The sequence below is a fragment of the Onychomys torridus genome, chromosome 2 (genome assembly GCF_903995425.1).
Source record: "Onychomys torridus chromosome 2, mOncTor1.1, whole genome shotgun sequence".
Lineage (NCBI taxonomy): Eukaryota > Metazoa > Chordata > Mammalia > Rodentia > Cricetidae > Onychomys > Onychomys torridus.
The window spans coordinates 144,569,873-144,591,536 of record NC_050444.1 but is presented as its reverse complement, the minus strand read 5'-3'; the positions used below and the strand labels follow the sequence as shown (position 1 = coordinate 144,591,536).

The following is a 21,664-nucleotide window of genomic DNA, read 5'->3' as shown; positions in this document are numbered from 1 at the left end:
GATGTTCCTCAAGCAGAGATCATGTCTTCCTTGTCAAGTATCTAGAACAAAGTGAAATATGATCAATGGGTGGAGGTGAAGGGAGCTGAGTTGCATCCATCTAGGAGAGTCAGTTCCTCATTCTTACTGTTAGGGAGAGAGACTCCCACAGGTGTGGCTACAGTGAAGGAAGGGGATTCCAGAAAGAAAACCTAGACCACTCACTAATGGAATCCCACACAAGGCCTGGCATCAATTGGTGTGTGTGTGTGTGTGTGTGTGTGTGTGTGTGTGTGTGTGTGTGTGTGTGTGTAGTCACTCTACATTTGTTAAGCACCTACTGTATGCCCAATATCATTCTAGTATGTCAGAAACAAGACAAAGGTCCCTGCTCACACAGAGCTGAGTATGCAGTTGGGGCAATGACTTCTAAATCATCAGATTTCTAAAATGTTAAAAATGCCGGGGTTGGGGATTTAGCTCAGTGGTAGAGCGCTTGCCTAACAAGCACAAGGCCCTGGGTTCGATCCTCAGCTCTGGCAAAAAAAAAAAAAAAAAAAAAAAAAAAAAAAAAAAAAAAAAAAGGGAGAGAAAAAAGCCGGGCGGTAGTGGCACACACCTGTAATCCCAGCACTCAGGAGGCAGAGGCAGGAGGATCTCTGTGAGTTTGAGGCCAGCCTGGTCTACAGAGCTAGTCTAGGACAGGCTCCAAAGCTACAGAGAAACCCTGTCTCGGGGGGGGGGGGGCACTGCAAGAAGCCTCATTGAGAAACAGGTTAGGGCAGACAAAGACATCCCTTTTGTTACATTGTCTGAACATTTCCATTCACAGATGAGGCCTCTGGGGTTCAGAGAGGGTGACCAGGTGCCTGTCTTAGTTAGGGTTTCAACTACTGTGAAGAGATACCATGACCATGACAACTCTTATAAGGGAAAACATTTAATTGGGCATAGTTTACACATTTCAGAGGTTTGATCCATTATCATCATGGTGTAACATGGTAGCATGTAGACAGACATAGTACTGGAGAAGGAGTTGCCATTCCTACATCTTGACCCAGAGGCGACAGGAAGTAGTCTGAGGCACTGGGCATGACTTGAGCATATATGAAACCTCAAAGCTCACCCCCACAGTGACACACTTCCTTGAACAAGGCCATGCCTCCTAACAGAGTCATCCCTATGAGCTTATAGGCCAATATAAGCTTATAGCAATATCATAATGCAAAATGCATTATTCCAACTTCAAAAGTTCCCATAGTATATCACAGTATCAACATTGTTAAAAAGTCCAAAGTTCAAAGTCTCTTCTGAGATTCATGTAATCTCTTAATGTAGTCCTCTGTAAAATCAAAATCAAAAAACATATCACATACTTCCAAACTACAATGGCACAGGCACTTCAAACTGTAGGGAAGGGAACATAGTGAGGAAATACTGTACCAAAGCAAGACCAAAAACTAGCTCGGCAAACTCCAAACTCTACCTCTCCATGTCTGGTGTCAAAATGCTCTTCAGATCTCCAACTCCTTTCAGCTTTGTTGACTGCAACACACTTCTTTCTCTTGGGCTGGTTCCACTCTCTGTTAGCAGCTCTCCTTTGCAGGAATCCCATGACTCTGGCATCTCCAACATCTTGGCATCTCCAAGGTAATCCAGGCTTCAACTTCACAGCTTCATATAATGCCCTGTCTAGGCCTCCATTCAGGGACACCCCTTGACAGCTTTCCTTAGGCATGGAGGCAAATTCCATAACCCCTGTCTTCCATCCTTGACTTTAAAGCCAGACCCACTCGGCCAAGGCTACCAGGTTCTGCTGCTTACTGGAGCTGGAACATGCCCCCTTGTTAAATTACATCTTCACAAGCTTTCTGTTTGTGATGGTATTCTTCATTGCCTAAACTTGAGTGTTCTAGAAACTGCTCTGTAGACTAGGCTGGCCTCAAACTCAGAGATTCTCCATCCTCTGCCTTCAGAGTGCTGGGATTAAAGGCGTGCACCACCCCACCTGACTCTAAGCTTTTCTTTAATTCCTTTTCACAAGCTGGAAACTTAGCTGCATGGGATCTTGCCTTGAGGTCACCACTCCCTTTATTCCATTTCTTTATCTGTTTATCTCTTTGAACACAGAACTTAACTTTTGCTTCGTGGTGCTCCTTTATTCCTCAAATTGTACATTTTGCATTTTTCCTTCCTAGATTGCTACTTTTCATTATAAATCTTTATAGGCATGAACACTAGTTCATGAACAAGGCAATACCTACTGACATACGACAGTCTATATACCATATGACATATAACAGAGTCTATACTAGGCTGTTTTAAGATTTCTTCTGCCAACAGAATTAACCCAAATCTCTTCACTTTAGCCTCAGGCAGATTCTTCAGATGAGCAAAAAGCAGCCACATTCTTCACCCAAAAGTGAAGTATCTCTAGGCAACATGATAAAATTCTTCTCCTCTGAAACCTTGTAAGCCAGGCACCCACAGTTCAAATCACCCTCAGCACCACTGTCTTCCATGATCCTTCTAGGACAGCCCATTAAACAGCATTTAAAGCCTTCAACTGCTTTTCTAGTCCATGGGCACAAGGTCCATATTCCTTCAAATAAAAGCATGGTCAGGCCTATCATAGCAATACCCCAGTCCCTGGTACTAACTTCTGCCTTAGGGTTCCAATCAATGTGAAGAGATACCATGACCATGGCAACTCTTATAAAGGAAAACATTTAACTGGAGTGGCTTATATTTTCAAAGGTTTGGTCCATTATCATCATGCTGTTACATGATGGCATACAGGCAGACATGCTGCTGGAGATGAAGGTGAGATTCCTGCATCTTGACCTGCAGGCAACAGGAAGTGGTCTAAGACACTGAGTTTAGCTTGAGCATATATGAGACCTCAAAGCCCACCTCCACAGTGACACACTTCCTCTAACAAGGCCATACCTACTCCAACAAAGTCACACCTCCTAAAAGTGTCACTCCCTATGAGCTTATAGGAGCCAATTACATTCAAACTACCACAGTACCTAAGGCCACAGGGCAAGAGATGGAAGTGAACCTGCCCACCCCAACATGAACAGGGGTGTCCTCCCCACCCCATCACTTCCTCTGCCCCACAGTGGATCTCTCTGTATCCTCACCATGACAAGGCAACTCCAATTCCTCACTTGCCCCAAGAGAAAGTAGAACACTCGCCTGGGCTATACAGTGTGGATCAACAGTCAGGATTTGAACCCAGGTTTGTGGGGGATGAAAAGCTTCTTGTTGGCTATGAGCTGTCCCTGGAAAGGACTCCAGAACCAGGCCTAAAATGGGGTCCAGAGCCCTGAGCTCATGCTGGATCTGGGTAGTGAGGGATGCCTTTGGGAAGCCAGCACTAGCTACTCTCTGCACTAGCATGACTCGCTGCAGAAGGATCAAGAAGAGACCTCCTGAGCCTGAGCCACAGACAGATCTCCCAGGCTAGCATCTGGGCTCAGAGGCAGCCAGCCTTTGATCCAGAGTCCAGACACAGCCGCTCTGATGTGAAGCTGATGCCTTGTGAAGCCAGATCCCATCAGGGGACAGATCAGAACCGTGCGGCCTCATTACTGATCTGACCTATTTTGCACCCTGCCCCTCACTGGGAGCTGAGGTGGCTGCCATAGTAACGGCATAGAAAGGGGATGAAGGGGACAGAGTGCCCCTGGGACACTGTTCTCTATCTAAAGGAAATAAAGCATATAGATCATGTGGGGCCCCAGGGCCTGGCCTCCCCACTTCCCACCACAGCCCTGGGGCCTGGCCTGGCCTTTCCCTTCCCTCTCCTGAAGGCTGCAGCTGTGGCATAGTCCCAGACACTGCTTGTCTCAGTCAACGCTGACTCTGTTAAAGGGCCGAGGGAGCAGAAGTGTGCAGAGCTATGTCGCTCCTAACTCGGCCACTCGATTCTATAGTAATGGCTTTGCAGAACAATTGCCTTGAGTTATTCTATGTTGGGTCCCAGTGTGGAAACTGGGCAGTGCTGGGACTACCTGGGAGCAGAGTTGAGTTCAAACTGGGTAGTGACTTATGGAAGGCCACACCCTCCTAGTGCAGCACTGTGTCTTCCCAGTGCTTGAGTTTTAGGGATAGCCACACTGACCATGTGTCACTAATGTGAACCTGCTGTGCTCAGGTACCAGCATCCTAGGGCTTGGGTGTTTGTGGGGAGAGGGATCCTCAAGCCAGTCCTCACAGATTCCAGGGACCACACCAGATATTTGGGCTGCAGTCCACGGTGTGAGGAGCTACCTGGTGACTGTTCCACACTGCGTCATCTGAGGCCTATTCTGCATCCTCCTCCTCCAGTTTGATTATTAAAGCTGGTTTTATAGTCCAGCCCCAGGCTCTTCCCCTCCTCCAGCCCCAGGCCTAGCCTGCAGCTGATGTCTTAGCTCTGGCCTCCTCGGTAATTCTTAAAAATCATCGTGTAACCTGGGTGCTGGGCTTCTAAGAGTGTTTGTGTTAAATTTCCACGTGCCTCACCTCACAGTGAGATCAGTGAAGGCCAGTGGGGTCACAGCTCCCCACCCTCACCTCAGCTCTGTCTCCTATCTATTCCCCATCTGTCCATTCTGTGCCTTCTCTCTCTCTCTCTCTCTCTCTCTCTCTCTCTCTCTCTCTCTCTCTCTCTGTGTGTGTGTGTGTGTGTGTCTCTCTCTCTGTCTGTCTCTCTCTGTCTCTCTGTCTCTGTCTCTCTCTCTCTCTCTGGATGATCTGGGTTAGGGCCAAAGACACTTCTCCACTGTCCCTAAAGAAGGCTTTTATGGCCAGGTGGTGGCGGCACATGCCTTTAATCCCAGCACTCAAGAGGCAGAGCCAGGCAGAGCTCTGTGAGTTCAAGGCCAGCCTGGGCTACAGAGTGGGATCCAGGACAGGCACCAAACTACATGGAGAAACCCCATCTCAAAAAAAAAAAAAAAAAAGAAGAAGAAGAAGAAGACTTCTATCAAGTTCTGCTGTGAGCCACAGTGGGAGGGGGGGGGTGGCAGTCCTGTCAATGTGGCTGGACAAAGGAAAGTTGCTGCCTTGGGGTTGGCAGGATGAACTTAGAGCCACCTCAACTCTTACCAAGCTCGGCTGTGAGAAAGGGGAGTCTGGTGTTAGAGAGACACCAGCATGGGCTGCTCAAGTCCTCTTCTTAGCTATGAGACTGGAGCAACTCACTGAACATCTCTGGGGGTCTGCATTCTCTCCTGTCAAAAGAAGGTAAACTCGGACTACTATGAAGACTAGATGGAGTCATGGATGGCAACATTCCTTTGGTAGGTTCTAGAACTTCAGGAAGAGTGTGCAGCAGCAGGTGAGATGCCCACACCAGTGGCTTCATTAAATGTTTCCCATATATGTTTTCCACACATGCAGAGCAGGCAGCACAGAGCGAACCCCAGGGGTCTACAGGTTGAGACTTAGGACATTCCCATGATGGGTGGCAAGACAGCTCAGTGGGTAAAGGGACCTGCTGTCAAGCCTGATGGTCTGGATTTTCAGGTCCTAAATGGTAGAAGGAGAGAACAGACTTGTACATGTTGTCCTCTGACGTCCAAATGCATGGCATAGAATATTCTTGAACATGCTCACATACTAACATAAATAAATGTAATTTAAATGAAAAAAGACCTTTCTGTGAGCCTAGACCCTTCCCACCAGTACTTTCTCCTCCCCAGAGTGGCCACCATCCTTTATGTGTTTCTTATTTCTACACTTTTGGAAGAAAATATAGACTCTTTTGACGACTTCAATAAGACAGGAGGTATTCATCAACACAAAACAAAACAACAAAAAAAGGCTAAGCATGAAAGAAGTGATGGATAAATTTGATTCTCTTCCCACAAAGAAATTCGGTTCATCCAATGTCACCGTGGAGAAACTGGCAAGATAAAACAGGGTGTGGAAGCAGATATTTTGGCATGTTAGCAGTAAATGGTCCCACTCTGAATATATGAAGATTCCAGAACGACCCTAATCGAAGGACTTGAATCTTTGAATTGGGGTTTCAAGAAGAAGCCTGAATGGCTCATCAGTGTTCGCGAATATGCGGAGCCTCATTAGCAATCAGGGAAGCGCAAATGGAAAGGCAGGAAAAGAATCCACCTGCTGACTGGGCAGAGTGGAGTCGGGCCTAGGTGGGGAGGAGGGGACTCTCCCCCATTGTCTCCTGGAAACAGACACTCGCTCTTTCAGACTAATTTGGCATTGTCTTGTAAAGCCTACCAGGCAGATCCCTCATCCTGCAGCCACTCTGTGCTCTGCTTTCTAAAACATACCCAGAAGAGCCTCCTGTACATGAGCACTGGGAGTCTCATACAAAGATGTTCGTGGTCACTCATTTGCAATAACATGAACCTAGTAACAGCCCCAATCAATACTGTTGAGTGAGTGAATCTGATTTCCAGATGGGAATGTGGGAGACTCTACACCCGGTCTTGCATCAGCAGCAGGCACTAGCTCTCCCTACCTCTCCCCCCCCCCCCGCCCATATGAGCTACTCCCTGCACATATAAGCAACCCAGATATAGACCTACCTAGACCTTCACTGTGGAGTGCAGGGCTAAAAGCCAGCTATTGTGTCTCTGGAGCCAACAGGAGCCCTGTGGCTGAGGCCAGGTACCTGTTACATCAATGAGGAGGCTAAGGAACCCAGAGGACTCACCTGGGTCTCCTCTGACCTTCCTGGGACCAGGCCTATGGTTGGTCAGCACCCCATTCTGGTGTTACTCTCTGCTGGGGTAGCATAATAGTGGCCCTTAGAGAAGCAGCAGCAACAATTCTTCCCCTTGGGGCACCATGATCTCCATTCCCACGAGCAACCCCAGGGTATATGACCAGCATCCAGGCCACCTGTCTCTCACACTTCACAAAGTACCCATCATTGGAGGCAGCAGCCTGAGCTGTGCAGGGGAGGCTTCTAATGGCACCTGGTCCTACAAAGCTGGCCAAGTCAGTCCCAAGGCCAGTTACCATTTTAAGGCATGTTCTAAGGCAGGTACCAGCTTAGTCTCTCAAAGACAGGCCATGGGAAGGATGTGAGGCCCCCCTCAAGCTTATCTCTGATTTGAAACAATTTTTGTTTTTGTTTTTGTTTTTCAAGGCAATGTTTCTCTGTGAAGTTTTTATGCCTGTCCTGGATCTCGCTCTTTAGACCAGGCTGGCCTTGAACTCACAGAGATCCACCTGCCTCTGCCTCTGGAGTGCTGGGGTTAAAGGCATGTGCCACCACCCAGCTTTGAAGCAATGTTTTAGTCATAGATGTTCTACAGAAGAAAAAAAATGAACACCAAAACTGGGTAGGAGGCAGGGGTGACTTAGTACACAAAATGGCTTGCTGCACAAACATAAAAACCCAAGTTAAAATACCCAGTACCCATGTAGAACCTATGTGTGGTGGCTTGTGTTCAGCATCTCAGCTCTGGGGAGGCAGAGACTGGAGGATCCCTGAGGCTTTCTGGCCAGCCAGTCTAGCCAAATGGGTGAGCTCCATGTTCAGTGAGAGACCCTGCCTCCAAAGATACTGGACAATGACCTTTGGCTTCCACGCACCAACATGTTTACACATGCACACAAACTAAAGAAATGCATAAAATATAAATAAATTCCAAAAAAAACCCAAATGTTTCACAACCCAACCCAGACTTAGCCCCTGCTGGTGTCTTTCCACCTACTCATCTCAACTGTATAGTCCAGGGACATGAATCTGTTGGGGTAAAAATTAGCAATCTGCACCCACATTTCATTTTCTGCCTTTCTTTTTATAAGCACTTTGCCAATGTGAATGTCTTGTTGGAGTTTTCCTGTTGACGGGCCAACAGTAGATCACCATGTTTTCACACCATAATCGCTTTACCTGTCCTTCGTGGTCAGGTGGATACATCCTTATGACCCCATGCTCAAACCTTAGTCTCTTGAAGGCATATGGCCTGAGGGTCAAAGGGCATGGGCATCAGCATTCTTCAGGCTCTGTGTGGGGGAAGTTGGACCCACACCTCAGGAGTCCATATGGTGTCCCCCAATCCTTCAGCACCACCCTGACCCTTGACTGAGCTACCTGCCCCATCCCCCACCCCCGTTCTGCTCTGCCCTTGGGAAACACAATAGAAAAGTTGATATGCTGCTATAGCTGAGTGTGTATTTATCTGTAGGCACTTTAAAAAGTCAACATAATTACTCAAGTCCCATTAAGTTTAATTTGCAGCCAATCTCACATCTAACAGGAAGCAGACAGGATGCTGAGTGGGATGGAGCAGAGACAGGTTGGCTGTTTAGAACCAGACAGTAATCAATGACCTGGCAGGGTAGGCAAAGCTGGGTCCTTCCAGAGGATTCCACTCTTGAAGGTGGGGAGCCAAGTGTCAAGGACTCTGCCAGTGACCCCAGACCCTCTACCTTCTACTGTGTTAGCCAGGTGTTAGCCACTTCCTACAAGTGGGCCACCTCTGGAGCAGGGATGCTGTACAGCATCCTGGAATGAGGCCAGCCCCTGGGGGAAAACACAACCTTGGTGTCCACAGGCTTAAAACCCAGGGAGCCCTCACCAGGAGGAATGGAAAAACCCTGGGGAAATATCCAGCTCCTCCCATTCATATCTAGATGGCACTGCACAAATTCCTCTGGATGATCCCCACAGGCCCAATCCTGCAGGGTCATCCACTCAGGTTCCAGCTTTCCCTGGCCCTCTCGTTCATGACTGCCATCTCCTGGAATCATCCACCAGGAAAAGCCCCTGCACTGGGAAAGAACCTACATCAGGAAGCACAAGGCCCATTTCAGACCAGAAACGGTGTTGGGGGACAGGGAGAGATGGAGGGTTTGACGGATGCTCAGGAGAAACAGCAGAAGGATTTGCTGGGGGAAAGAGAGGCTGCATGACCTCCATGTTTAGCTGGCCGAGAGAGCTGGTGCTCTCTTTCTCCTCTTTACACACACATCTGCACATGTGTATGTCTATGCACATATTGCCATTAGAATATGAAACGCTTCCCTCAGGCTCATGCAAAAAGGTCTTGGTTGCCAGCTCATGGGCTTTGGATTTTGAAGGCTCAGACCTCATCACTGGGCTAATAATCTCTTAATGGTTTCAGGCTTTATTGGGAGGTGAAGTGTAGTGGACAGGGCTGGTTGTCAGTAGATCAAGGGAGTGGGGTCTCTCCTCTGCTTCCTCTCTTCCTCTGCTTCCTGCAGACCCTGAGTGAGCATCTCTGCTTTGCCAGACCCTCCACCCCTCAACGCTCTGCCACACTGCAGGCCCAGAGCAATGGAGCCAGCAGACCATGGGCTACCACTTCTCAACCCATGAGCCACAATAAATGCTTCCTCCTTTCAACTTTTTTTTTTAACTTTTCAATTTTTCCTCAGTCTTTTCAACTGTATCCTGGTATGGATCCCCAGTGATTCCAAAATTGGGCATTCTTCCCATGAGGGATGAACAGTGATGTTTTTCCTGTGTGTGCTGTTTTTCTTTTTGTGATTGACTTGTGAAGAACTCTTTATATATTCAGGCTCTGTATTGTCTTTTTAAAAATTCTTTTATTTTAATTTCAAACAGCTATGAACATATAAAGTTCAGATGGCTTTATAAAGAAGTGAGTTTGGCCGAGTGGTGATGGCGCATGCCTTTAATCCCAGCACTTGGGAGGCAGAGGCAGACGGATCTTTGTGAGTTTGAGGCCAGCCTGGTCTACAGAGTGAGATCCAGGAGAGGCACAAAGCTACACAGAGAAACCCTGTCTCGAAAAACCAAAATAAATAAATTTAATTTAATTAAAAAAATTTTTAAAAATAAAGAAGTGAGTTTAAGATTTATTATTTTTAATTATGTATAGGTACGTATGTGTGCCTGCATTCACATGAATGAAGGTACTCTAGGAGAATGGAAATTGGATCCCCTGGAGCTGGAGTTACAGATAGTTGTAAGACACCCGACAAGGATGCTGGGAACTGAACTCAGTTCCTCTGGAAGAGCAGCTAGTGTTCCTTACTGCTGAGCCATCTCTCCAGTACCTTTCCCATGGCTTCTTGAGATAGGTTTCATGATGCCCAGGCTGACCTCAAACTCTCTGTGAAGCACAGTGTGACTTTGAGTTTCTAGTCCTCCTGCCTTCCCCTCCTACTGAGAGCTGGGATCCCAGGTGTGCACCTCACACCGAGCTTACACACTGCTGAGAACTGGCCCCAGTATCTGCTGCATGCTAGGCAGGAGCGCTGTAGACTGAGCTCAAATGCGTTTCTTACTCATTGCTGTCTTTGGACGATCAAAAGATGTTTATGCTAAGAAAAATTCCTGATTATTTTTCCTTCCGTGATGATTGCGATTAATGCTTTTGTGTTTTATGAAATCCTGACTGCACCCAAAAATGATGGGAAGAGTCACATGACACTCTTCCTGTCCTATTTTTATGCTTAGCTCTTCTGTTTCACCTCAAATTCGACTCTGCAGGTGAGTGGGGAAGCGGCTGGACTCATTTTCCCCGGGGACCACTCAGGCGCTGTAGCACCGTTTGTTGAAAAGGACAGCGCATGCGTGCGGGTTCTTTGGGCCTTTGTCTTCTGTTCCGTCGACATGTTGTCTCTTCTTACATTGTCTTCGCTGCTGGGTGTTCACTGTCCTGAATCAGCTGCTGTAGATCCCCCAAGTTCTGTTGAGAAATCACTTAACTATATAATTTTAACTAGCGTGTTGATTTCTATCGGCCCCAAACTGTTGTCACCACCACCACCACCACCACCACCACCACCACCACCACCACCACCACCACCACCACCACCACCCCCACACACACATTTTTAACTCTGCTGCAGGAGCAAGAGGCTGATCTGCACCCAGGAAGCAGGAAGTGAGCAGGAAGTGGGATACAGCTACACATCCTCAAGACCTGTCCCAGCGACCCACACCCTCCACAGAGGTTCCAAGGTTCCACAACCTTACAAACAGCACCACCAGCTGGTGACCAAATGTCCAAACATGTGAGAACATGAGAGGCCATGGGAGGCATTCACCTTCAAACCACACTGGGCAAGCTGTACTGCTGAGCTACAGCCCCAGACCTTTGTAATTTAAAATTCTTTTACGTTTACTCATTTAGGGTGTGGAGGGGGGAGAGGGGAGAGGAGGGGAGAGAGGGAAGACGGAGTGGGTTGGGTGCGCATTCCAAGTCACACGTATATTAGTCAGAAGACAACTTGTGGAAGTTGGTTCTCTCCTTCTTTACCACGTGGGTCCTCAGGTTGCCAGCCTTGGCAGTAAGCACCTCTCCCTGCTGAGCCATCTTGCTGGATCCCTTTAAGATCCATTGTAATCATATTGTGAAGCCAGGTTGAAAATCATCCTTCTACACTCCAATAACATTTTTTAAAGGTTAAAAATAACTGGTTTCTTTTAAAAATATTTTTCCAGCTTCCCCCACTGCAAGTGGCCAGTATTACTAAATGACCAGATCACTTGAAATACACCTCAGCTCCCCACAGCCCATTTCTACCCATACTTTACAATCTTGTTAATAAAGGAATTTAGAAACAGAAAACAAACAAGTAAAAAATATTGTTAAACTATTATTAGCACAGAATGAGAGTCAGCACACTATCCTTGTACAGGGACAGAGTAGTTCAGTCTTTGAAGACCATATGATCTCTCTCACACACACACTATCCTCCCACTGTACTGTGAAAGTGAAGACACATGGCAATCGGCTTCCCATTACTGTAACAAAATACCTGAGATAACCAGGTTATGAAGAAGGAAGGTTTGTTGATGTCAGTTTGGGAAGATTTCAGTCTGTGGCTGGTTGCTGTCATTGCTTTGGGCTTACGATGGTCCAGCATGTCATGAATCAAGAACATGCTGTAGTGAAGACCTTCACCCCATGGTGGGGTCAAAAAAGGGGGGCCAAAAATGAAGACACCAGGGTCCCCCAAGCCCTTCAAGAATATGCTCCGATGACCTGACAGCCCCTATTAGGCCCCATCTCTTAAAAGTTTCTCCACCACCTTTTGGTGGGATGCACTGTAAGCCAAGCCTTCAAAATATGGGTTCCTCAGGAACATTCCAGATATCATGCACAGAGAAATCTGTGAAAAACAAGCTTTGACTATATTCTCATAAAAATGCACTCCCACACATGAATATTGGGTTTTGTACAATTTCATGTACCACAAAGTATTACACTCTGGATGGTGGCCCAGACTGGACTCATAGGTCGTAGTTACAGCCTCAGGCAGAGCAAAACCAATCCATTTTGATGACCCCACTCTCGTGGAAGCTCTTCACACCCGCCTGTGGTGCTCTAGGGCTAGAATTACTGAGCCAGTTAAAGCCCCTGGCATAAAGCATCCCCTCTCTTCCTCAGTGAATGGTTGTAAGTGGTCCACTGGGCTGCACAGATCTTCCTCACGTGACACCGAAACTAACCTGTGACTGTGACCATGCAGTCTGTCATCTTGGCATCCATTTTCACTCCCTGGCAAAAGAAGCCAGGCTAGGCCTGTGGCCAGCAGGGCTGGGAGAGCCAGATCCTCTGACAGGCACATCTCTGGGAGAGTTATTCTAGCTGCCAGGCCAGACCATGCTGCTAATGGATGCCACTCGATGATGCTGCTGGGGAGACACACCCCTCTTTAATCTGCTGCAGGGTCATTAAGAGAGGAAATGTTTGCTTGGGGAGCTCCTGAGACCTCAGGAAACTGCAAGATCAACACTGACTGCCAAGACAGCTCCAGCCTTAGCCTCCCTTGCCCAGCTCAGGCTGAGGCCTCAGAGAGGTGGCTCTGTTGGGCACTAATTTAGAGCCCTGGAGTCCTGGAGCCCTGGACCCTGTTTCCGGGCTCTTCTGGCCTGAAAAGCCAGTGGGATAAAGAAGGTAGGAAAGAGAAGGAGGACCCTATGTGGAAGCCCCCATTCTTCCATCCCTGGGCATGTTTGAGAGCAGAGCATGGGAGCCAGGCTAGGGCTGGTGAGTTTGGGCTTTCTACTTAGAGTCTCCCACAGCGGTGCCTGGAAGGGTGCCCTATCCCAGTGTTTGGGGATCTACACACGCTTGACTTAGGTTCAGAACTCTCCCCAAGCTGCTGCCCTAAGTCAGGAAAATGCCCAGCTCCTAGTCAGGCTTGAAACTGCTTATTTCAATTTCTTGTTTTGTTTTGTTTTTAATTCTATACATTTGTGTATATCTGTGTGGGGGTTTGTGCACATGAACGCAGTTAACTGTGGAGGCCAGAAGGGGGCATTATATCCCCTAGAGCTGGAGTCATAGGCAGTTGTGAGCCACCCAGCCTGGATGTTGGCAACCATGTTTGGGTCCTCTGCAAGAATGGTATGCACTCTGAACCTCAGCCATCTCTCCAGCCGCTCGATTTTGTTTTTAGATTCAAGAGCCAAAATTAAGTTCTAGCTGTTTGCAGAGAGGCAACCTTTCCCACCTCCTGAACTCCTGTGGCTCCTCCAGGTCAGGTTGGACTGAGCCTGGAGTCTGAGCATCCCATAGCTCAAATGGAGAGCAGCTGGAAGGTGTAATCGTTCTTGACCCTCTCCACAGTCCAGACTGGCCCTTCTCTCCCTTCCCAAGGACCTGAAACAAGGAATCTCTGGCCCCGGCCACCTGTTATTTTTTCAGTCCTGGCCCTGCCACCTGCTTCCCAGCAGCAAGTCCCCAGTTTCCAACCCTGACCTCTTGACCTCTCTGACCTCTGACCCTGATTACACAATACTTACCCAGACTTGGGTATTGTCTTCACATCCCAAACACTGGCAGGTGCCTTGGCCACCAGGACTCAGGCTCCTTGCCCTCCCATGGGCTCCTCAGAGCCCTTCACAGATGCCCCTACACTCCCACCGGATCAGTAGATTCCACAGGGCCCTTGTCACCTGGCCACAGGACCTCAGCTCCACCTCCCAGCCTACCAGAGCTCTGACTCATTTCCAGACCCTTCCCAGGCTCTTCTTCCCCATCCAGCCCTCTGGACAGATTTGCCTCAGTCCAGGACCTTTGCTAAGCACTCTCTGTGCCCATCCCTGAGCTATGGCTTGAGGTGACTGCCGCATCCTGCATTCCCAGTGAACCTGGTGTACTGTCCCACCCAGTAGTTAGGCAAGCAGGATTCAAAGACAGAAGCATGTATCTGGGGGCACTTGGCCAGGATGTGGCACAGCTGGGATTAGAACCCAGGGCAACTGAATAATGTCACCCTTCTTTCCACACCTCCTTCCCAGGTGAAAGATCCCTTCTGGGTTGTGAACGCTCCAGGTTCTCACCTGTTTCTTAATCCTAATGGCTGCCAGACTGGGGCCCAGCACATTTCACAGACTTTGCCAGGGTCTGCTAACAGAGGAGCAGGGACAGCATGGCAGCTGCTGGGACCCTCCCTCCTCTGCTCACTACTCCTACTACCTGATCCCTCAGTAAGCAAAGCCTTTAAACCAAAAACAATTTTACACTTCATTTGAGTTAATCATGGAAGCTCTTTCTAGAAGCCATCTCCCCCTAATTGCCTGCAGAAAGGCAAGTGCCTGCCGAGCAGCCCCGCCCCACCTCTGTCACAGAGCCCTGGAGCCACAGAAGGTGGTGACAGGTAGGAAGGGCTGCACACAGGGAGCTAAAGACTGTGTCCAGCTGTGTGCCCACCAGCCTGGGTGCTACGGGCAACCTAGTGATTCGATACCCAAACACAGCTCATGGAGGGGGAAAGACCACATTTAAGCATGTCACCAAGCTAGGCGTGGCAGGGAAAACCTATGCTCCTACTCAAGGGGCTGAGGCAGGAGGAGCATTCTGTTTAAGGTTTGCCTGGACGTAGAGTGAGTTCAAGGCCAGCCTGGGCAACTAAGTGAGAGTAAATAAATCATGTCATAAAGAACCACGGAGTTGGCCTTAAACTGTAAATAAATCTTAAGAATCATAGTCACAGAGCCTCATTTTAACCTAAAGTTACCTTTTTAAAGGACCTGAATGCGGTGGGAAGTACTTAGGATATGACAACAGTTTTTGGAATGCCAGTCAATAATAGCATATGCTTATCCTGGGAGGGTAGCTCAGTTGGTAGAGTGTCTGTTTAGCATGCATGAAAACCTTAGATTCAACTCCCAGCATCACAGAAACTGGTAATGGTGGTGCATGCCCGTAATCCTAGCACTTGGGACGTGGAGGCAGAAGGATCATAAATTCAAGGTCATCCCCAGCCACACATCAAGTTCGAGGCCAGCCTGTGATACATGAGACTTTGTTTCAAAAGGAAAAAAAAAATATGCCCAAGAGAACTGAGCACATGAGCCCACACATCACATGTATATAAGATTCACAGACACTTTCCTCACTGTGGTCAGAAATGAAACAACCCAAAGCCTGTCTTTGTAGAGAACATTGTAGAGACTGACCTGGACCAGTGAGTCATTCTTCAGTGGCAGGGGTCCTGAGAAAGAAGACCAGGAGATGAGAAAGAAAAACAGATGATAAAAAATCTGGGGTCAGAAGGTCTTGCACAAGCTGTGTCTTATGCCAAGCAAGTTTGTTAAGAAGTACAGTATTGTATGTACAGTTTTCAGTGGAAAAAATGGGACGGAGTCAGCAGAAAGCTAAATTAAGCAATGTGCACAAAGAGAGCATAGGATATTCTCAAGTACATCACAGACCAAGCATTCAGAGGCCTTTGGACTGACAACTCCAGTCTCTACAGAGGAAATGTTCTCAGAATCCAAAACTGCAGCTCCTCTAAGGCCCTGGCCTCAGGCAATCACTGGCCTTCCAAAGCCTGTTCCTGGCCTTAAACAGGAGTTACGTTCCTTCTCCATACATCAGGGCCTCAGGGAAACCCTTGGGTTAGCCTGGCTCCCACCAGGAGCCAGTGAAGTGGAACAGAATGGCATTTGAAAAGATGAACAGATGAACCCACCCCATAAGACATGTATGAGTACCAGAAACACAGTCCACAAAAAGAAAAGACTGTATCTGGCACAGAACTCCTGCACTTTACAGTTCAATTAATAAGAGCTGATCTGAAGTGAGAGGAGCCAGAATATGGGGGCCCTTTCAGAGTAGCAAAACAGCTTTCTGGGGGGAGGAACACCTTGCTGAAGCTGGATCTGATGCTGGCTATGTGGGTGCACCTGTTTATGGAGCTCACAAGCTCGCTCCCTCTGCTTCCACCCTGCAACACGGATGATGAGCATGCAGCGAGCTCCTAGCTGCCTTGGTTGGATGTGTGGTTAATCAGGTCAATGCTCCTTCTGTGTCTTCCTCGTGGGTCTGTGGTCAGTGGGCTTGGATCCATCGTGGCTGGGTCTTCTGCGATAGCTTCACAACATGTCCATTCGTTGTCATGGGAACCACCCCCCAGCCCCTGGGTGGATTTTCACCTCTGGCAAGCTAGCTTGGGATCATTCCCACCTCTGTAAGTTCATCGAGAGGAAGAAAGCAAGGTGTGGAGGGTGTCTAGAGCTGGTTTGTCTGGTGCGTGTTATTGCTCTTCTCGGCTGGAGCAAGTCCATCAGCCAAGGTAAGAGAGGTAGGTATAGATTCCCACACTTGGTGGAAGAACCTGAGTGCCACACCCTCAGGCTAGAAACTCAGGGAGGGAGAGAACCTGAGGATACCGCAGGCACATGTAAGAGTTCTGCATTCCATCTTACATGTGTAAAATGCAACCAACAAAAATACATGGGAGGCAGCTGGGTCAAACAAAGACAAAATGTGATGAGCCCCAGTGGTTCCTGGGTTTCCATATATTCTATTCCAACCAACAGTGGATTGAGTCATGAGGAGGTGGCTGGAGAATTGGGCTTGAGAACTGGGCTAGACAATGGGTGGGGACATACCCTGTCCTGGGCCCCTGGTGTAATTTGCCACTGGGTTTCAGAACGTCAGACAGCTCTGGAGGCCTTCCTGGGCCTTTCCTCTTCACAAACCCTGCCACTACCTGGCTCCTTGACTTCTAGGTTGAATTACCTGGCTAGATGCAGTTCACTTGCTGCCAGAGATAAGGGTATAGGTTCTGGGACCAGATTTCCTGAGTTCAAGTCTTGCCTGCCGGACCCAAGCTGTTCAGGAACAGACAGTCCTCAGGAGACTATATTTATAGATCACTTGGTAAATTTAATAAAACAATGAAGCAGAATAATATGTTAGATGTGCTAACTTAACATTTAAAAGATACTGGACTAAATGGCTTTTGTCTTGGCCCCAGGACTTAAGGGTGAGCGGAGCAAGGTGTGACAGGTAGTTGGAAACTGAGACCCCTTTTTCAGACATCTTGCCCCATGTATGCTCAGACCCTATCTTCCTACCACCAGGACTAGCACACTCCACCTTCCATGTTGCTTCAGATGGCTGCCACTGCTTCACTGTCTTGACTCTTACAGCCCTTCCCTTTTGGGGCCTGTTCACTCTCTGTTAAAAGGATTGTTTGGCTCATTCATGGGTGGCAGGGGCTGGGAGGCAGGATCCAGGAGTTGATAGCTCTAGCCATGGCTGAATCCAGAGATTCTCCTGTGTTGGCAGCATCATGGACCACCTGCAGGAGGGAAACCGCCAGAAGGGTGTCTGCTTGCAACTCAAAGACCATGTGCCCCTTTCCTGGAAGTATGAGCATGCTGCTTCCATGACTCTCACTGAATTCACATGAATATACTTCACACACTCACATGCACACTTACATACACTTACTGTCTCACATTTTTATTTTCATGTGTACTCAGACACCCCCAAACCACATTTGCCTGTTCTCAAAAAACATTCACATATATTCACATCTCTACTCCTCACCTACATTCAAACACTCATGTGTGTATTCACAAGTGCATGTACACACATACACCTGCATGGGCATGCACAAACATGGGTGTTCTCATAGATCCTGCATCCACATGCAATCACTCACACACACTCTTACAGCAATATCTGACTCACACATGCACATGGCCACACGTGCTCTCTCCCATGAATACATCATATCCGCAGGCACAAGAGTGCAAATGTGCATGGATACAAAGGCACACGTGCACACTCACAAACACAGACAACCCTGAGCAACTGCTTGCTCGGCACCACCTCTGCCTTCTTCTGTGAGCCTCTTGGCTACTAGGAATGTTTGAGCCCCCAGCAGTCACAATCCTTGGGTCCTGCTCCATCTTGCCCTCCCCTGGGAGTGACCTGAAACCTGAATGACAGTCCCCTCTCTCCTCTTCCTTTTCTGCTCCCTCCCTCATGTCCCTCACTCTCTCATTTTCTCTGCAGCTTTTCCCCTGTCTCCCAGCTTGCACATCCCGCTCCACCTTCCACAGCTAATTAAATGATAGCATGGAATGTTTCTCATTTGCGTTTGGCTCTGAAGCATACCAGAGCAGCCCTCATTAGATGGCCCTGCAGAGGATGGGCTTCACGGGGCTGGGAGTGCCAATTGCCGCTCCCAGACCGTCCCAGGAGCCATTAGGTACTCACTGGGAAGAATTAGAACCCAAAACCCAAATGCCTAGGTTGGAAGAGTCAGTGTAGGCAGGAGGGCCACACCTTAGAGCAGTCCTGGGTTGTCCCAGCTGTAGCTGGGGCAGTGGGGAAGAGGTACAGTTGGTCACAAGTGGCCTCTGTCAGTGGCATCAGAGCTTTGGGGGTCAGAAATTCCCATCAGCCCTAGGTAGAGTCTGACTAAGGCTGCCAGCCTAGGGTTCAGAACTCCTGGGGTGCCAGATGCCAGGAGAGCTATTTGTCCTACAAGAAAACCACAGCTGTGTGCCGGGAGTCACTGGTGAGTGCGGAGCAGAGCACAGTTCACCACAGTGTGTGCTGCCAGGATTGGCTGGGAACTCCTGAGAGCCAGCCCAGCACCACTGACAGCCTTTGCCCCCTGTTTGCATCCTCTTCTTGGGACCTGATGGTAGCCACCGGGGCTGCGATACAAAAACAGTCACCTGGGCTCCTCTAGGTACCTAAGGAGGGGTTAGAAGTTCAGAAAGGAAGCTGAACGTGGTCCTAAGGTCCAGATGCTGCACTCAATCCCTGCCAGGGGCTGGGTGGCGAGCTAATTAGAACATTTGGTCCTCAGAGCAACCTGGGGGTCAGGCTATTACCCCCAGTTTATTACAGATGAGGAAAGTGAGCCTCAGAGATGCCTGTGAGACCTTGAACCACAGAGGATCAGACTTGAAGTCTGTCCTCCAATACTCTCCCCACTACCTCTGCTTCTAGGAGGAAAGCGAGCCCCCACTCGCAGGACCCAGAATTTACTAATGCTAAATCTAGCCCCACAGTCCCAGTGTTCTGGATGTCACCTGGAGCCTCCGTGTGCCCCCTCCCTTCTAGAACTTAAAAATGACACATTTAACCTCACGAAGGGCCTCTGACAGAGTTACTCTTCTCAGCCTATTTTTATAGATAAGGAAACCGAGTCAGGTCACTTCCCCAAGTGCAGAGTCAGCAGCAGGCAGAGGTTGGACTCAGCGGCCAGAGCTCAGGCCCAGCCTCAGCTTCCTTTCTAAGCTCACCCTTCTAGTCTTATTGGAACAGGTTAGGAGAGGGAGAGGGAGGCACACACACTCATTACCAGAACGCCACCTGCTCACCACCCCAAAGCCAGCTGTGCGCTGTGCCCCCCACCCAGTGCTGATAACAGCATCTTCAATTATTATAATTATCACCTGAAAAGTTGGGTCCTGACACAGATAATGAAAATGAAAGCCAGCCCCTTCTCGCGTCACCCCTGTCGGCTCTCCATCTGCCGGTGAGTTTTGCAGCCCACGTGGAAACGGCTTCTGAAGAGGCTGGTCCTACAGAGGAAAGTCAGAGGGTCAGATGGGGACACGTCCCCTGAGGGTGAGGGGTGCATGTCATTGCATATGAGTGCCTATGAGGGGGCAGGGCTTTGTAGGCATGTAAGCCTGAGTGTGAGCCTCAGCATGTTGAGTGTGTTTGACAGCACATGTGACTGTGTGTCTGTGAACTTCCTGGGTTCACCCCAGGAGCTGGGCCTGCAGTACCTCTGAGCTAACCAGCCCGGCAGAGCTAACCAGCCTCGTCTGCTGGACTTGAAAAAGTAGGAAAGTGAGTAGGGGGAAGGGACTGGGGCAAGCCTGGCCAGGCTGGAAGCGGGGCAGGAGCCCAGCTCTCATAGTTCGCACTAGAAGAATTCCATTTCATTTCCCAGACAACCGAGGCCTAACTAAAGAGGGTAGTGAACCCCTGAAACTCACACTAAGCTTGGCAGAGTGAAGCCATTGAAATCACCAAGCTGGGAAATAAAGGAAAGCAAGCTGATGAGTTTTCTAACAGATAGGAAAAAAAGGGGGGGGGGGTGGGAAGAGGTGACTGCCACCGTCGGAAGACCCAAATGCCAGTCTGAAGGCTTGGTGTTCACGAGGGTAGCAGGGGGCATGGGTGCTTCTCTCCTCCAGCTCTGGTCCAGGCTGGTGTCCACAGTGGCTCCTACCAGGTTCCCTTCTGGCCCTCCTCATTTTCTCCAAGGCCTCAGCAGCCGCTATAACAATGTGAACATCCAGCTGTCTGGTCACCTGCTCAAAACACTGGCCCTTGGAGCCCTGTTGCACTCAGGATAAACCCAGAGCCCCCGTCATGACCTTAAGGCTGTGTGTGACTAGTCCCCTCTTCTCCCAGACACCCACCACACATACCTTCACTAGGCTGTCATTTCTAGATGGTTCCCAGGTCTTCAAGTTCACCCTTCCAGACTGGGACACTTGCTTCCTGCCATCTGGTGGCTCTGTCTCTTTCAGAGTCTCTGCCTGATGTCAACTTTCTGGAAACCCCAGAGGACCTCCCGTTGGCTCCTTGTGGCTCCTCACTGCCTGGGCCTGGTTGACTCCTCCCCAGCATTTGGCAGCTAATAAGTTTTAGAAGTGACCTGGCTCATTCACCTGTTCTGTTTGTCATAGGTCTCTTTCTGCTCCCCACTCCATGAGGACACATATTCCTTGGGGACTTCTATCTTGCCTTGCTGTGTTCTTACTGCCTTCATGGACCCGGGGCAGACCTGGTGAGCCCCTTGGTGTTCTCCTGCCTAGTAGCAGAGGCAGGGACCTGGACCCCAGCCTTCAGGCTAACAGCAAGTGGCATCGTGGTGATGGTGGTGGGGGTTCCTTCTCTAGGCTCACCTCTTCCTCGGCAACCCAGGCTGGGCCTGGGGCCTAAAGGTTGCCCTGCCTCCATGGTAAGCTCCCTCCTTTCCTTGTCCCCGTCCCTCCATGCCCCTTCTTGTTACCTTGGTCCTTGATCCTGCAATCATATTGATCCAACAGCAACTTGGCTAATTTCTTGGGCCCATGAACCACCCAATGGGGAGGCGGGGAGGGTGGCCGCTTCCGCTCCATCACCCGCCCTAATGCGTCGTCTGACACTTTCAATTTATTTTTCAATTCCTTCACCATCAGAAATGACGATTAAATTCCCAGCGTAAATGCTGCTTTACCAAACTGAATTAATCACAGTGAGGAGGGGCCGGCTCTGCAGCTCAGTTGAGGAGCAGACAATAGCTAAGTGTTCTCACAGGGGTCGGGGTGGGGGGTGGGCAGGCTCCGGGTCCTCTCTGGATGGTCCATGTGGAACCTCACCCGAGACCACGCAGCCCACCGACTTCTGTCCTCTGCGCCCTCACTCCTCTCCAGGGTCTGACTGAGGGAGGAGGCAGCCCAGAGTCACTGCTTGTCAGGAGCAGTGAAAGGGACACAGGCCTA

The 21,664-nt window shown here is 49.2% G+C and overlaps 1 non-coding gene across 1 annotated transcript; it reads left to right on the top strand.

Moving 5' to 3' along the window:
- The first annotated feature begins 440 nt into the window (after nt 1-440).
- Nucleotides 441-521, top strand: Trnav-aac. Its single transcript has one exon. It is a non-coding gene; the product is annotated as a tRNA-Val (tRNA).
- Nucleotides 522-21,664: the final 21,143 nt, after the last annotated feature.